Genomic DNA, 10,778 nt, shown 5'->3' with positions numbered 1-10,778 from the left:
CCCCAGTGTCTGTGGCTAGAGACAACAGGGTCTTGTGCACCGAAGTGTATTGGACATATATATTTGAACACTGAGAGGCTTCGCAACGATATGAAGAGGCACATTGAAGGTATAGCTACTATGTTAATGGTGTGCTAAGCATATTTTTTTGCTTAGAAACCCTGCTTAAATGTCATCAATATTCAGGGCCTGATGCCACACCCACACCCACTGGAAATATGCATGTTATCAAACAGAGAAATTGAATGTACTAATATATTCTTTACCAAAACGCGTGGCCAGTGCATTATTGTGTCACATTTCAAATAAGTGGCTTACCAGAGATCATTGCCACAGCCAGCCTTAAATTCCTCACAGTTCCTCCTTGGGTTGTATTCCTCCTTAGCAGTGTCCAAAGCAATGTCTGTACATGAAGTGTGAAATTGTTTGCCTTTCTAGGGGAGCCAAAAAATTCCTGCTTTAAGACAAACATCTGGGATTTGTTCTCTGATCATCTTTCTAATGTGGTGGAGCCTTGCTTCAGAAGAAACAGCAGGTAAAGTGTGCACTGGTCCTTCTGCTGGTGAAGGATATTTCACTCCAGCAGTTACATCAATATTAAACTTATATGCTGCATTTTCAGCACTCTTTTGAAGGTGGGGCAATGAACCGGTGGGGGTTCCAAATCCTGTATAAATAGAACAATAAAAATAGACCATTTTAATTTTTCACTCAATTGCACATTAATTTGATTGCAACAACAGGTGTGTGGATCCGAATTTTATCTTCGAGTGTTTAAGTCAACAAATTATTTACTAGTATAGGAGTCACACATTTACATCAAATCATCGGCACAACTTACCCTTTTCGTGCCAGTCGCAGGCTAAATTCAATAAGGTGCTTCTTCTTCCATTTTTTTGTCGTAACGGGTATTCGAGTGATGCTGCTGTCACCCCAGCATCTCCAACCAAACATGTCAGCTTCAATGTTTTTGAACTTTTGTTTACAACATATAGTTTGTCGACTACAACATCAGCCAGTGGAACACTTTCTATCTCAGCGATTGAACTTCGAATCGCCGCTTTCCATAAACTAAAAGTCTCTTCCTCTGGTAGAAACACATTCATTGGTAATCCTGTTGCTCTATTGTTCTTGGTGTTCAGGTAAAGTTGTGCCCCTCTTTGTACTTGTGTTGTTTCGCTATCTACTGACCCAACAGAGCTAACTTCACAACTGGCCGCCATTTTCTTCAACATGTGAAAGCAACTGGAGGAGTCACGTGACAGTGGTCGAATCATGACTGCCGAACCATGAGTAAAAAATCTGGGTCTATACAGAACAATGAAATCAGCTGTAATGCAAAACTCCAATAGTAAGAGCTACAATGAGGCTGGACTATTTACAGTACTTGAGAAACAAGATTTAGAAAATGTATTATGTTAGACAGATAATCTAAGAAATTGAAGTGCAAAGAACATCGCATATTGATGACAACTTATTTTGTCGTGATCCAGTGTAGGAGAGTAACCTAGTAGCTAAAAGTATTAAAACAAATGTACCACAGAATACAAGACACAAGAAAAATAATCCATACGGAGTACTGAGGATTATGTGGTTTGAATAAATCTTTGTAATGTGTTTGAATTTTAAGTTTCATTGTCTCATGTTCATTTTCATAAATGAAACAAAAGGAAATGGAAAACAAAATGGTTTCAAATTTTTGAAACGAAAAATTTATTTAATACAATTAAATACATGCAGAAAGATTAGTTTGGGGGAGTGGATTTCTCATGTTTTATTTATTTAACCATATTTTATTGTCAAAGTTTGGCCTAAGAGGTAAAAAAACTCATTGAGAGGGCTCATTTCGAAGCAACATTGAATTGAAAATTTACATTTAATAATAGTTGGTTAAAGCGGCAGCAAAACAAACAAAAAGCAGCATTAAGCAATGCTCTCAGGTGGAAAATACACCATGATCTAGGTACTTTTGTAAAATCTCTTCGATTCAGATATTAAAGACTGGACATGAAAAAATAGATCATTATTTTGCTTAGGAGAAAGCAACTGTGATCCAAACAGAAAAACTGATACTATTTGTGCCTCATGTTCTGAAATAAACAAAAAAATTGCAAACTGAGTGTAAGAGATTTAGCTATAGACCTGACGCAAAATTGGCTGACATTTTAATATTCTTCTGTTTGCATTCAAATTAGCCTCACTAACCTCGTTCTTGAGTTCAAAAATCAAAAGAATATTTCACCGTGAACGAGGCTAGTGAGGCACATTTAAATGCAGACAAAAGAATATCAAAATGTCAGCCATTTTTGGATAGGGTCTATAGGCTAACAATAAAAGTACAAAAAAAAACTTTGAAAGCTTCTACACCTACATACCCTGATGGCATTACAGATTAAACAAAATTCAACTGCCACTCCACGTCCCCCAAGAACAAATGCATGATCATCCTTCTTGACTAGAAGTAGCGGCAAAGTCTTGTAGTCCAAAATAACTAAAATATAACAACACAAGGAAACTGAATATGTTCAAAATTTATTAGTCCCCTTGTGTACTATTAATGTATTATTCTGACAAATGTTGAGACCACTTGACAGGGGCTTTAAATTCAAGAGTGGTGGGCATATGTCCGCTATAAATACTTATTTTTCCTTGGCTAAAAGCATGAATTAGTTAGACACTTAGTAAATAATATAACTGCTAAAAATGCATAATATTCTGAGTTTGTAGTATATTAATGGTGCCAATTGCATGTAATTGCTAACAAAGTAACAAATTAAGCAATTTATAACCTTACCAACAAATTCTACATTATGATGTGTACCATCAACAAAAATCCCATTCTGTACAATAAGTTTCTCTTGTTCATCAACATCTTTCAAAAGAATCTTCAGATTTTCTCTACAAGAAAAAAAAAAAAACAGAACAAAATTTTTTAATGTTTGCAATTTGAAAAGGATCTGCAAGGATGGTCAATGAGAACATTAGGTGATATAAATTGAATGCATGTACCTGTTCTCTTTACAGATGGCTATTGCCAATGGATAAACAGACTTAGAACTCTGCTTTGAATTCACTGGGCACACACGAGGAACAATTCCTATCAATACTTGATCTCTATCTGGAAGAAAAAAAATTATATTTAATACAGGATTTTTTTTTTATAATTAAATCTAAAAGTGATTGCTTCTGCAATTATACTGCTAATAAATGAAGGGGATTCTTTAAAAGAGCACCCACACGCTCCATTTGTGTACAAGTTGTGCGCAGGCACAATGTTTCAAAAACAATGAGTTTGTTTTAATTCAATTCAATTAAAGACAACTTTTTTGAAAATTATATTATTTTCAGCTCCTTAATTGGCAAAACATGTTTCTTAGAAGGATATAACAGTTTAACTAGATTTAAGAAACTAACTGTCCTATATAAACCAAATTTATTAAATGAAAACTAACTGTAAGTACTGTAAAATTCTTTAGGATTAATTACCCCAAGATGGTCTACCATCTATTTTGAACATTAGCTGCAGAACTGGTGAGGACATCTTGTGGAGCCTTTGCTCTCTGACAACCAACCGGAAAACATATTAACTCCAAATCCTTTGAGAGGAAGCACCACTCTCTTCACACCAATGTACTCCCTGTACACATCAAAGGTCACTTTTTTGTAGCTTTGATTTGATTAGTGTTTGATTGATCAATGCTGTTTGTGTTGACCATGAGCTTATCAATTTCTCAATTTTTTATCTTCTATCTTTTACTGTAGAAATCATGTGAGAAGAACAGCAGTGTCACATGATTTCTACAGTAGAAGATAGAAGATAAAAAATTGAGAAATTGATAAGCTCATAGTCAACACCAACAGCATTGATCAATCAGAATCAATTTGCAATAACTGATCTAATGGGAATCTGTTCAGCCATTTATCCACCTTGCTGAGTTGGAAACAAGGACTATTGACGCAAAACATCAAACCACACGTAACTAAAAATTATTGATGATCAATGACATCAATGAGTAATTGATGGGTAATCAATGGGTAATCAACTGATTGGTCATTGATTATCGGCGATGATCAATGAGTAATCGATGAACAAAAATTTTGTGGCTTATCGATTAGTCATCAATGTCATTGATTATTCATTGATGCTATTTAACAATTATTCACCGAAGTGGAGGGGCCGCGAGGTAAATATCCATCACTTTCACCGACACTGAGGTGAATAGTTGTTTTAGTATACACAACACAAGCTGAACAACTAGTGGACAAATAAAATATGTTGTTACTGACAGTATACTGACAAATGGAATGAGATATTAAAATCTCGCGCGCCATGTGGTAAGTGATTTCTTGTTGTAGAAAGTTCCGTCTCGCCTTCTTGCAGAGAAATAAAACTTTTGGATACACTTGTTTAGTTCCTACAGTGTCATTCCTTCAATTTTTCTGTGAAATTCGTCTTGTTGTTGAAACCATTAAAAATATTGAATGTTTCATTGTTTTCATTGTGATTTTAGTAGTTGGCAGTTTTCATAACCAAGGGATTGTATTTTCATTTTTTGTCTTATAACGTGAGGTTGAAAAGATTAAATAACTGACCATTCAATGCCGTCAAACCAAACTTTGTTGCCATTTACAATTTTTTTTTTTTAACAGCCGCCTCTTTTATCAAAATAATTTCCTCTTAAGTAGTCGTAGCAAAACAGGAAACCATCTTTTCATTTCTTTGGCTGCTCGGAGGTGAATAGCACTTGGCTAATCACCTCCGGGCTAGCCAACCGGTGCCCGCAAAAAGTACTATTCACTTGTGTGCTATATACTAATGGTTATTAATCGATTGCCTATTGATTACCCATTGATTACAGAAATACTATTATGCTGCACATATATTACAATTTTCGACATTTTTTATCATTGTAACTGAGTTTCCTGTTGTAAATCTCTATGTGAATGGTTTCCGATGATAATGATAGGCAAAGACGAATTGTACATGCAAGGTTAAACCGGGAAAAGTAACTTAATTGATAGGAATCCAATAGTCATCTCTGTCTATTACAATGTATAGCTCGTCTATGAGAAAATCAAAACGGTATCTTTGATGCATTATATTGATTTGATGGACGTGGACAGTAAAATTACCGAAAAAGGAAATGTTCAGAAGGTTGAGTTGTCTGTGTCACTCTCCTGGCTATCAGAGTCTGGGAAATATACTTGTAAATTGAAAGCAAGTTCACCTGCAGGGTTAAAAGTTTCCCATCTAAAGCCGTTGTTTCAATACAAATGTGAACGTGAAATTGTTTTTATTTCCTTATTTTCGATTTGGTATGGTTTGTGTAGCCACAAGATTATATCGATGACTAAATGATGTCACCAATGACTAATCAAAACAATCAATGACTATTCGATACAATCAATGACTAATTGATGACTGAAAAGTTTGTGGCCTATCCATTATTCATCGATTAATTACTCACTGATTACCCATCGATTACTCATTGATTTCATTGATGTCATCGATTAGTTATGTCTGGATCAAATGAGCAGAATCAATGATGTGGAGATACCAACCTCTGGCCAGAGCGGTGAACTCCGATTTTTTCCTATTTGATCTCCCACTCACATCATGAAACCCTTCCTCCAATTTGACACCTCCCAACAAAAAAAAAATTTAATGCCCCTGACCCTGCTAACTCCAGCAAAATCGAACCAGGCCCCACAATAACATCAGCCCTAAGTAGGAAAATAAACTTAGAAACACAAGATCAGCACTGGTCAGGCTAATCAAAGGGCCCACTTAAAAAATGGAAGTTATTATTTTTCCGTAGGATTAAATCAGCTGAACTTGCGAAAAATTGTTCGCAGACTTACCCCTGTTCTTCCAAGCTTCGTGATGTTCAAGACAGCTTGCCACGTGTTGCCTGAAATTCCGTCCTTTGTACAGGAGGATCCAATCCGGCACCCGATTGCTCTTGACATCCTTTGAAAAGGTTTCCTACCCAACCAAATCTTCAACTGTTCTCTTAACTCTTCTCCTGATTGAAACCTTTTCATTGACCTCATTGAGCACATCCTTTGCCTCTGCATCGCCAAAAGCATACATATAGGACAAAACAGTGGCCAATGATTCCCTGTGCCTCTCACAGACTTCATTAATGTCGTTGATGATGAGTTTTCCCCGTTTCTCGACCATCGAAGTCTTCTCAGGCGTATCCAGGTCACTGTTGTCACTTTCTTGATGGGAAGATGAGTTTTAACGCATCTGGAAGACGGTGTCTTCAGCATGTCACTTAAAGTGGTGCTGCTTGTATCGCCAGTGGAAATTGTATTGCCGGCAGCATCTGGTGTTGGCGGCATATCTAACCGACGACCTACCCGGGGACGACCACCTGCTTTCAGAACGAGCTTGCTTGTTTCTCCTTCGATTTCAACTTCTCCTTCTATACAACTTAAATCTAGCCCGTTCAAGAAATGCTTTGATCGAGTAAGTGTTCCGTCCTTTTGAAGAGAACTTTTCTCAGGATGTTGGCGTAATAACACGGAGAGCAAACTGAACGAAGAAGCAAGGACCTCAAATTCAGAGGAAGCTTTTCCACGATATTTCGAGCCATCGCAAAGGCACAAGGATCCAATTTCTACTTGCTTAAATTTGTCTTGAAAACTGGCTACAACTGCGCTTCTTAGCTTATTCTTTGCGTCATATGACGCAATGAATGAGTAACGTGGGGATCGAAATGTGGGCCGGTCGTTGTCGACTGTAGGTGGAAATGACAATTTTCGACGCTTACCCTCCCCCTTAGTAAATGGAAAATTAACTTTGATAAACCTGAAATACACATGTGCATGAATTTAACTGTTTCTACAGACTAATAAATAAACAACATCAAAATAACATCAAACCACAATTTCGGCATTTCTAAATTTCTACATGGATCAAGAAGTCGAAATCTTCAAACCCAGGGGTACCCAGAACGATTTTTTGACACGCTCGATTGCACGAGGCAGGCATGAAGATCAAGGCGGCCATATTGGAAGGGCGCTTGTTTGTTTTTGTTCTTATTAGTAAGTAATCATTACTTTACTATTGTGCTTTTCTTTGGAGCTCTTCAACTTACAACACACACATCAATTAAAGCAGCCAAGGTAGTCACACTTAAAGCTTTTCCGAGCTCCACCAATTTCGATCCAGACTTGAGGCTCGCTCGTATCAACTCCTTTACAATCTGCTTTTACAAATTACATTTTGCTTGCTCTTCTCCAACCCACAGGCAGCAACAACACACGCGAATGAGTTGAGTGAATCACACAGTGAACACAAGAGCATCGAGGGAATGAAAACTTTCCCATGCTGTTCTTAGCGATTTATTTTAAGCAATCGCTGGTGCCCCAGGATTCAACATAGACAAAAACATTGACAATTCAATTTCGATCCAGACTTGAGGCTCGCTAGTATCAACTGCTCGTATCAACAACTCGTATTATTATTATTTATCTGCGAACATCATGGAAGAAACCCTTCTTAATGTCAGCTTCTTATCTTTTCAAGTTATAATGGATGACAAAATTGTAAAATCCATTGACCTTGGTGATAGTTATTGACATTCACACAAACGAGACTGAAATGTGGAACATCTGAATGGATATGGCAGCCAGGTTATGGCACTCTGCACATATTGTGATTATTGTTTTGTTGATGAAAGCAAGGTAACGTTTTCATGTCGCCACAATGGTTAAAAGTCCACTTGGTGCATTCTTTGCACAAAAAGGACAATTTAACAAAAATGTTTGCATGTTATGTTCTGTTTATATCGTTTTTTAAAATATTCTTAATGCAAAGTAAAGAAATGCATTGAACTTGATGATACTCAGTTACCAGAGAACCTGCACAGCTACAACCAGTTGCAAAAATAGTGAGACACTCCAACCAAAAATCGCCCTTTACCACTTCAAATTGCTGCCGCTCATAAATTTGTGAGACATGACAGTACCCCCCTCCCTCCCCTCCATACAAAGTTGTTCCTCCAAATTTTGAGCGTCATCTTGCATTGCTAACAACATTGATAAGGGGGGGAGGGGGAATGGAAAGCACGTGATCACGGCAACTTCATTTAAGGCCAAATATGTTACAGTGTCTCAAGTCTTTTTGCAACTAGTTGTCTGAGTTAGGGGTGAACATCCAGGCCCTTTTCTCGGATGTGGAGGAACGTACAAATGATGTTGACCTAAATTTGGAAAATGCAACATCTATTTAGTACATCACTGGACATTTTAGGGTTCTAATTGGGGTGGAAGTGTGTGACTGAGGGAAAACAATGTCACACTATTTGGTTATGTCACGTCGAGAATGCGTGACTTTTGCAAGATCACAATAAAACCAAAACACTTGCACTAATGTCATTTGTAGTCAATCCTAAATAGTTATAAATGGCCAACGATAAAATACAGTCAGGGGTGAAAGCATTCCATGTGTTATGTATCATTTTATGACGGTCTACCATCACAACACGGTCTACCATCACTACAGTAAGAAATATGATATGTTATCTATTTTTAAGTCATTCGCTATGGTAGACCGTGTAGACCGTCACTGCAAAATTCGAGCCTACTTAGCAAACAGTTCACTTTAGGAAATTTAAGTCCGAAAGACTTTTCAATCACCGCAACACAAACGTGGCAAAGCATTTAGAGCACTTTGGGATCTCCTTTTGAACATCCTGCTGTATCTGTACATTGAAATGAAAGATCTTCCACCTAACAGACATCATGTCCGTCTCCCGCTGATCGATAACACCGTTTTTAATATAAACGAAAGGCTGTTTCCCCGTACAAAAAATAGGAGTGTCTTTTTCAAAAACAATGTCCCTGGCATAATGCGTTTTAGGCGCAGAGAGTAGCAAATAACCATGTAAGTGGCAAACTCGCGTTCGCCGCACTTTAATTTACGAACGTGTAAGTTTCACCTGTCGTAATTGCAATGCAAACACGTCCTGAAAAATGTAACTAGCTTAAAGCAATTTGCTGAAATAAGCGTGTATCGCAATGTATATTCACAAAGGTCTAATTTTCAAGACTCATTTCTAAGCAACTGGCTTTCCCCTTCAAACGGCACGCGATCACAATAGAACGTGTGTTTATGTCCCTAACAAGAACGTCAACAAACGCTTATCTCCGAAATCTAATGACGGTTTTGGCGCAACCTATGCACGTAAATAAACTTGTTTGACGTTAATGCTCAGTAAATAACTTTGAATCACGTCCTTACAGACCGCACAAGCGAAAATGGCCTTATATCACTTCTTTATTTCCAAACTTAGGCATATTTTCTGACTTGCTAACTGGAAACAATGAAAATTGCGGCTATGACGTCATTCCAAAAATAACCCAAAATTACCTTTCTTCCTCTGCCATTTGTAATCCATGAAACATCCACCAATAAAACCCAATTTTGCCAAAACCCCTCACAAATAGCCAAACGTGGACCACTTCCCAAAGCGATCCATAAACTAACAGAATGCTCATACAGCGTCAAAGCGCTCAGACAACCAGTTGCAAAAATAGTGAGACACTCCAACCAAAAATCGCCCTTTACCACTTCAAATTGCTGCCGCTCATAAATCTGTGAGACATGACAGTACCCCCCTCCCTCCCCTCCATACAAAGTTGTTCCTCCAAATTTTGAGCGTCATCTTGCATTGCTAACAACATTGATAAGGGGGGGAGGGGGAATGGAAAGCACGTGATCACGGCAACTTCATTTAAGGCCAAATATGTTACAGTGTCTCAAGTCTTTTTGCAACTAGTTGTAGTTCTCCCATTGTTGTTACTGTTGTTGTTTTATTATTTGTTAATGCTACTGTTATTATTACTGTTTCATCGTTGTAAAGATGGTAACTTCTTCATTACCATATATGATGGCAAGTCTTAATGAGAGAAAAACAAACAAATATTGTACTTTCTTTCTTAGTATCTTTTAGGACTCCAGATTTTATTCCAAATTTTAATTAAGTTCTACTGCCTGGATGTCCTTCCTAACATTTGTTATTGTTACTATGCCAATTGGGTAATTTTCATTTAGCGACTTGCTTGTAAATAGTCAGCATGAGAAGCACCATATGAAGACGGGGTGCATCATAATCCACCTGTATCTCATATTATAACACTACTCAGTTTCAATTTACCATTTTTCTGTTGATGTTTTTTTCTCATTTTGAAATAAAGTGATCTATGTGTTGATGTGGCAATACCAAAATAACCACGCAACATTCCACTCCACCTTTCTAATCCTAAGACACTGTCCATTTTTTTAGGAAGCATGGGAATGCTCCTGGAATTGGGGGGGGGGGGGGGGGGCATGTAAAAAAAAGTTAGCCTTCAAAGCCGGGGAGATGGGCCAAAAAATAGGCTCTGAATGGGCAGTCACTCCACGTAATTACTATAAAGAGTACTATAACGGAATGAGTAATGACGCAAGGTATCCCATTACCCCAAAATACAATTTCTGACTTTCTGAAAACTTCAATTTTTCCCACAGAACATGCCCATTAACCTCCCCCCCCCCTCCCACCCCTGTACTTTGTTACTTGAATTCAGTAAACTCGCACTATCATAATCCTCAGTCATTAAAAAATACCAGTACCCCATTACAATATTATCAAAGTCATTCTTTTCTTTCCCCTTTGGTTCAGATGACCACCAATAACAGGCACAATGAAAATTGTCCATTACAAGAATGAGCTGGCTCTCAGCGCCCTTTGATCTTTAAATACCGCATAGGACTCATGGCAGAA

At 37.7% G+C, this 10,778-nt stretch overlaps 1 pseudogene across 1 annotated transcript; it reads right to left on the bottom strand.

The window, feature by feature from the left end:
* Positions 1–2,309: 2,309 nt before the first annotated feature.
* On the bottom strand, positions 2,310–3,660 carry LOC146482576 (uncharacterized; annotated as a pseudogene). The gene is made up of 4 exons (XR_014864075.1): positions 3,487–3,660; positions 3,010–3,118; positions 2,795–2,898; positions 2,310–2,491 (listed from the first exon to the last, which is right to left on the bottom strand). The product of XR_014864075.1 is annotated as an uncharacterized LOC146482576 (transcript).
* Between the last annotated feature and the right edge of the window lie 7,118 nt (positions 3,661–10,778).

The sequence above is a fragment of the Pavona decussata genome, unplaced genomic scaffold, assembly GCF_977016875.1.
Source record: "Pavona decussata unplaced genomic scaffold, jaPavDecu1.1 SCAFFOLD_45, whole genome shotgun sequence".
Classification (NCBI taxonomy): domain Eukaryota; kingdom Metazoa; phylum Cnidaria; class Anthozoa; order Scleractinia; family Agariciidae; genus Pavona; species Pavona decussata.
Note: the sequence above shows the minus strand (reverse complement) of the source record. Positions and strands in the feature narration are given on the sequence as shown.